The sequence below is a fragment of the Tachypleus tridentatus genome, unplaced genomic scaffold (genome assembly GCF_004210375.1).
Source record: "Tachypleus tridentatus isolate NWPU-2018 unplaced genomic scaffold, ASM421037v1 Hic_cluster_2, whole genome shotgun sequence".
NCBI classification, from domain to species: domain Eukaryota; kingdom Metazoa; phylum Arthropoda; class Merostomata; order Xiphosura; family Limulidae; genus Tachypleus; species Tachypleus tridentatus.
Genome location: NW_027467782.1, coordinates 28596271 through 28603606, shown reverse-complemented (window position 1 = coordinate 28603606; position 7336 = coordinate 28596271).

The following is a 7336-nucleotide window of genomic DNA, read 5'->3' as shown; positions in this document are numbered from 1 at the left end:
TTACTTAGATTAGGTTTCCTAATACATCATAATATTCCTAGCACCTATATCTTCTGATTAGTATAGATCATATTACTACAATATAAATCTTCTTCCTTAGTACATGATCACGGTACTAACATTAGGTCTTCCTTTAGTCTTAGGATCACATTTCTAACACTTGATCTTATCTTAGTACGTAATCGTGTTACTATCACTAGATCTTACTCTTAGTATAATGATCATATTACTGGACACAAGATCTTACTCTTTACTGCATGACCATTTTTCGAACTCTAGATTTTACTTTAGTAGTACATAATCGTTTTACTAACACATGGTCTTCCTTTATAACATGAACATATTACTAATACTAGATCTTCCTGTGGTACATGATCATATTATTACTAACACTCAGGCTAGTTGTCTTACCTTTAGTGCGTGATCAATATATTATTAACTCTAGATGTTCAGTACGTGATAATATTACTAACCCTAGGTTCTTTCAGTAGATGATGATATTACTAACACTATATTCTCCTTTTAGTACATAATAATGTTACTAATGTTAAAAAAAAAATATGATCATATACGAAAGTAACATTACTGGTGTTAGTCAGGCGTACTATGATCTAGTTGTTACTCTATGAAGTGATGATCTTACTAGTGTTAGTGATATGAACCTTGACTAGTTCTTACTCTAGTGTTAGTGATATGAACCTTGACTAGTTCTTACCTAGTGTTAGTAATATGATAATTGAGTAGATCTATCCATAGTTCATGATCATATTACTAACACTAGATCTTACTTTAGTACATGATCATATTTATTAGCACTAGGTCTTCCTGTAGTACATGATCGTATTGCTAACACTGGATTTTCCTTTAGCTCATGATCATATTCCTAAAACTAGATCTACCTTTATTATATGATCATATTTGTAACAGTAGGTCTTTTTTTAGTACATAATCATATTACTGACCCTAAACGTCTTACTTCCTCTGATAGAGCAAGTAACTTCAATTTGAGATCGATTTGAAGTTCCTTCTCGAAAATGAAAGGCCTGGCATGGCCGAGCGCGATAAGGCTTGCGCTCGGAATCTGAGGGTCGCGGGTTCGCATCCGAGTCGCGCTAAACATGCTCGCCCTCCCAGCCGTGGGGGCGTTATAATGTGACGGTCAATCCCACTATTCGTCGGTAAAAAGAGTAGCCCAAGAGTTGGCGGTGGGTGGTGATGACTAGCTGCCTTCCCTCTAGTCTTACACTACTAAATTAGGGACGGCTAGCACAGATAGCTCTCGAGTAGCTTTGTGCGAATTTCAAAACAAACGAAAATTAAAAAATATTTTGATTCTAAGCTCACAATATATTTATTTATTATATACGTCTAACTTCTAGATATAAATCTCAAATTTCAATTGGAAAATAAAGTAGAATTATCTTATTTTCTTCAAGCCTAATTAATCATGTTAAATAATGTTATTTTGAAAGACTGCATGAAAAAATTCCAAGGGTAACTCTATCCTTCAAAATTTTATTCTGTGTATACTTGAATAGATTGAGAAAGTCGTAATAAATCACTTGATGTATTAAGAGTATAAAATTTTGTTATGACTTGAGGTCAATTTTTGTAATATCTATTTGTAATTCTCCTGATTAAATTATCAAATTGGTACCTTTTAGGTGGTTTGCTTGTTTTGTTTTTTATTTGAAGTGAAACTATTAAGCCAGACAACAAAACCTGCTAAATCGATGTCATTTGAAGAACGGTTCCTTAAAAAAAAAAGATAAAATATGGTTGTCACATGGAGTTCACATATCAGCCCATACCGCCATTTAGGGAAGAGAGGGGTGACAGTGCGCTGGTAAAAGTGGTAAAACAAAGGAACCTCCAATAACTCATTAACGTCAAAACTCAATGTGATATGTTGTTCGATAACTGTACACAACTCCTAAATACAAAAAAAAGAAGAACCAGTTAACACATTGCTAGACATAACTTACCTACTGTAAGAGAAAACATAAATAACAACCGAAACAGTAAAGCACATTTAAATCAGTGTAGTCTGTTTTATCGTGACAATAAACGTTATCATATTCAAGACAAGATCAAAGGTCATAGAGGGATGAGATCACATAATACTCGTATGTTGGTACTGTGGATGTCAAAGAAATGAAAGTAAATCATAACACACTGCTTTTGGTTTCAAACACCAACCTCACTAGTTTTACTCCATCTGTCATGCAATTTATTGTGTTGAACGTTGAACTTTAACAATTTATAATCTATTATAGAAAAAAACCACCTACAAATATCATATTAACTTACAATTTGGTTTGAAAAATGTACACTTGGTTAGAATCTTGTTGAGGTTGATACAAACATGTACACACTAGGATAAGGCTGTCAGAAAAAACAACAAAATAGAATGTAACTGACAGAAATAGTTACAAACTAGGATGTATCTAACAGAAATAGTTACAAACTAGGATGCAACTAGAAAAAGAGGTACAAGCTAAGATGTAACTAGCAGAAAAGATAAAAAGTTGGATGCAACTAACAGAAGTAATTACAAAATAGGATGTAACTAGTTAAAACTGGTACAAACTAAGATGTAACTAGTTGAAACTGGTACAAACTAAGATGTGACTAACAGAAACTGGTACATACAGGGATGTAAGATTTATATATAAGAATCATATTTTTGTTTTGACGATATTCTTAAAGCAATTTCTAATCCCAAACGATTTTCTAACTGTCGTTTTAATTTTCCATTAAGAAATCCAGTCTGAAGAACAAACGTGAGAAAGGTAAAACGTATTTTGGTTTTAAAGTTTTAATTAAAAGGATGTTTTAAACTCTATGAAAGTATACATATCACACAGTAATAAAAATACAGACCTAAAGAATAGATATTTTATACCGTTTGACCTCTGCTTTCAGCTGTGGCGACTCCAAACTGAAATACAGATATTATTATTAAGAACATGATTTATAGAGGGCAGTAGTATCAACTTACTACGTGCAGTATATTTTCAGCCATTGTTATGGTTTTTGATAATCATGAGATATTGCATGGAAAACAAGTAATTATTGATAGAAGGTTTATAGAGTTAATACGACGTAACGACGACCCTGAGAAATAAAGAGTTTGTATTAAACTGTCGTCTTTTACGAGGAATTTGTAAATTTGGAAAAACATCTGACTCGAGTCTTAAAACTTTGGATCTGAAGATGTCCATTGCCATTTACTTGAAATTTGTAATTTTTGAAAGAACTGGGACTTGAGCCTTTAAAGTTAGGATCTGAATACTCCATTTTGCTTCTATGTTATGTTTATCTGTTTTGAGCCTACAGTTATACTGTGAGCTGTCTGCGCTCTATTACTAGAGGGTAAACTGTTGCGTTATAAATCCTGAATTTACCTATGTATTTTACTTATATGTATCATATTTATCGTGTTAAAAGTGAAAAAGTAGTGACGTAAGTTATGTAAATTCATGGTTATTCAAGGACATGAAAAGTTGCTTCCCTTATATGTAATTGTATAAAACGCCCATAAAAACTGCCAAAGACAAAATGTAAAACCGAAAATTTGAACGTATCCTCACATCGACTCAACAAACCTTCGTAGACAAATTCAGTGTTGATCGGTCAATAAGGGGCGAAGTAGTTGTAAAAGAAACGCTCATAAAGACCGTAAGCCTTAAAAAGATCTATGTGTTTCCCCCCATGGACCCAATGAACCACCATACCGAGTTTGGTGAAGATCCATCTACCACCGGTTAATGGTAAAAAAACGCTCATAAAACTGCAAAATACAGAAGTGAAATATTCTAAGTATATCTTCATTGACCAGATGGAACCTCTGTATTGCTGTTTGCTGAAATTCCTTACGGCTATAAAAAAAACTGCTAAAAATTAAAAGAACAAGTACGTTTTCTTATATAATTTATCTCAGTGTTCCAAATGTGAGAATACTTTTATTTTTTAGATATTTTGTCTTATTTCAGTTCCATCTATATCCATTTTTAATGTGTGATGAAGTGTAAAACATGGAGAAATAAAATTTTAAAAAAATGACTAGTATCACAAAAACTGATATCCCATACGATACAATACTTTAAACAGTTTACATGCGTTTATTCAAGAAATGTTTGAAACATTCAATATCTAATGTGACTTCCACGGGCTGTAATACACTTTTGACACCGATTTGGCACACTTCGAATCAGTCTATCAATGTTATCTTGGGGTATGGGAGCCCACTTGTCTAGCAGGGCTTGTCGGGGTTCCTGTACATTCTGAGTGGTGCCGTTCAATAACACACCTCGACAACATGTCCCAACAATGTTCAATCGGATTTAACTCTGGAGATTTGGCGAACCACTCAAAAGTCTATATGTCTTCCTCATCAAGGAAGTCCATACGCGTGCACAGTTAGGCGACGGGGGCTCGCGCGTTAACCTGCATGAAAATGAACCCATCGCCGACAGCACCGGCAAAAGGCCTCACAATGGGTTCCAGAATTTCGTCTCTATATTGTCGTGCATTCAGAGCACCCCTGTTGAGTATGAGTAAGTCGGAGCGGCCACCCAAGCATATGCCTGCTTAGACCATTACAGAACCATTACGGAAAATCGCTCTCCTCGACGTCGCCACACTCTCGCACGTCCATCATTATGAGACGCAGTGAACCCTTTTCCGAGTGACGTAAATAGACACTAATCCTAACGTTTCACAAAACTGTTCGATTACGTGTTGGATAAGTTTTCAAGACAAACATTTAATTCGATTTGAATCTTAATTATTTTATATGACGTTCAAGTATGTTAACTAAAGATGTTTTGTATAATTATTTAATTAAAATGTTAATTAGATCATAGTCTATAGATATATGTTGCTGCTATGCTTAAAACCCTCATAAAAGGCCAATATTTGATTTTGTAAGATATACGTTAGAGTTAACACTAAACTAGTTGTTGTTTAAAAACGTAGAAATGTAAACCCTCATTTTACTAAATGTTTTCATAGCGTGGCAAATTGATATAAACTGGGGTATGGTAAAAAACATTTATAAACAACAATCCTTTAAGTATTATATTTCATGTTCTATAAACTAGGTTTTCAGTAACACGTGTCTTGAAGGTCAGAATAGGTTTTCACAAAATTCTTTAACTTGCGCATGTTCACTGAGTGTGAGTTTATAAACGATTGTTTGAAATCGTAAATGTAGCAGAAACTTTAGTGAAAAGGGCTATATGGGTTATGTTTATAGTTTTATAAATTTAAATACTGAGACAATCGGGGTCAAAACGAAATTAAATGTTATTTCATCAATTTCTACCAGGCGTCACTTTGACTAAGATTTGTTTTTAAAAGAATCTGAATTTCTCTCCAACTTTCCGAGTTCAAGATAACAGGTTACAACTAATATCGAAATCACTAAATCACTCAGCGTGAACTTGCAGTGCCGACTGGAGGCAGTAATTACTCAAGCTTACTACTCCCCCTCGCATAAAAAACACAAAATTATTCATTTGGCAGAAGGCCAAAAGTAACGTGTTTAATTGGGTCACATGCTATCGGAATCATGGATAGAATAGCATGTAAACTGATAGAAACAATAAATAATTATATACTGAAGGAAAAAGTGAAGGCAAACGACCAGTTGGTTTTAATTTGGTTTGCTTTGAATTTCGTGCAAAGCTACATGAGGGCTATCTGCGCTAGTCGTCCCTGATTAAGTACTGTAGGAAAGCAACTAGTCATCACTACCCACCCCAACACTTTGTCTACTCTCGTATAATTATACAAGATAACGTGTACACTCTTGTATAATTTTGAAAGGTAATTTTTTTAAACATTTAATTATTTTCCTATTGTAAATAATATGATATGATGATTAATTTTTAATGAATCTTTGTATGCATTGGAGCCTTTTTAACAATAAAATATTGTTTTCACTGCAAAATACTCCTGTCTTACAGGTAAATATCAGTTATTCTCTTTGAAATGAAACATCTGTTTTCAATTGCCTAACTTTAAACTTCATACAACTTTTGAACCACTTACTTAATCAAATGAAATTCTGGTTCTTATTCCATAGTATCAACTATTATTTGTATCTTGATAAAATTATTGCAAATATTAACAACAAAGACACCATGTATAAATATGTTTGGAATCCCATCAGAAAATAATGGTGGTGTAAAGGTTTAAAATTATTTAAGTATGATTATTTACACACATTGAAAAACCTTCAGTATTCTAATGTATTTGATTGTGGTGAAACAAGCTAAAAGAATTAGGAATCGTTTTTTAGAGAATATATAATTTGAAAACAAGAAGGCTATTTTAACCTTGACAAAAGATCTTGATGTGGGCTACCATTGTATTTAATAGCTTATAAGTCTCACTGGCATACAACAACTACAGTAGTGGTTGGAATACTATTGATGTCAGTAGTTTGTTATAACAACAGTTTTTATAATATGAAGTTTGTGAATGCTAACTTAGAAAAGGTATTCACTCCATAACAGCTGTTATACAAGTGTTCATTGTCTGTTCCCTAGTAGGACAGAGGTTAGTGTTTGAATTTACATTGCTAAAATCAGGGTTTTGGTTCCCCTTGGTGGACACAGCAGATAGCCCATTGTTGCTTTGCTATAACAAAACAAAAACATTCTGTCTGATGTGTTTAGAATATTATCCACCATCCACTCACCATATTGTCTGACTGAAATTATATATGAATGAAATCATTAGATCATTAATGCATGTAATAAAACCTTTGAAGTCTAAAGTACATGTAGTTTTTATTTTAATTAATGCATTCAGAGGGAGATGTTAAGTTTCTAGCTTGTTATATTATATTCTTAAAGTTTATTTGCAATTTTGAAAAAAATTCAAATCTAAACCAAATCGTTTAGAAATAGTAGATATTATATTTTTGCCTAAAAACATTGAATGATTTTTATTTCTTAAAAAGTTATAGAAGTTGCTGTTTAAGAGATGTTTTCTTGTAGGAAAGACAAATAGAAAGTTCACTGACATAAGTTTCAGTATTAAATGATGAAGAGAAAAAAACAAACAAACATGGAAATCAGTAACATATTGTAATGATGTAAGGAAAACACTGGGTAAAAAAATTAATTAAAGAAAAACAAACAAACATGCAAATCAGTAACATATTGCAATGATGTAAGGAAAACACTGGGTAAAAAAAATTAGTTAAAGAAAAAACAAAATATAGGAGTTTGAGAGTGTTTATAAGAGGATAACTTATTGTTTAATTTTAAAAGTATAATAAAGAGAACAGACAACTAATATTCATCACTGGTACAACTCACCA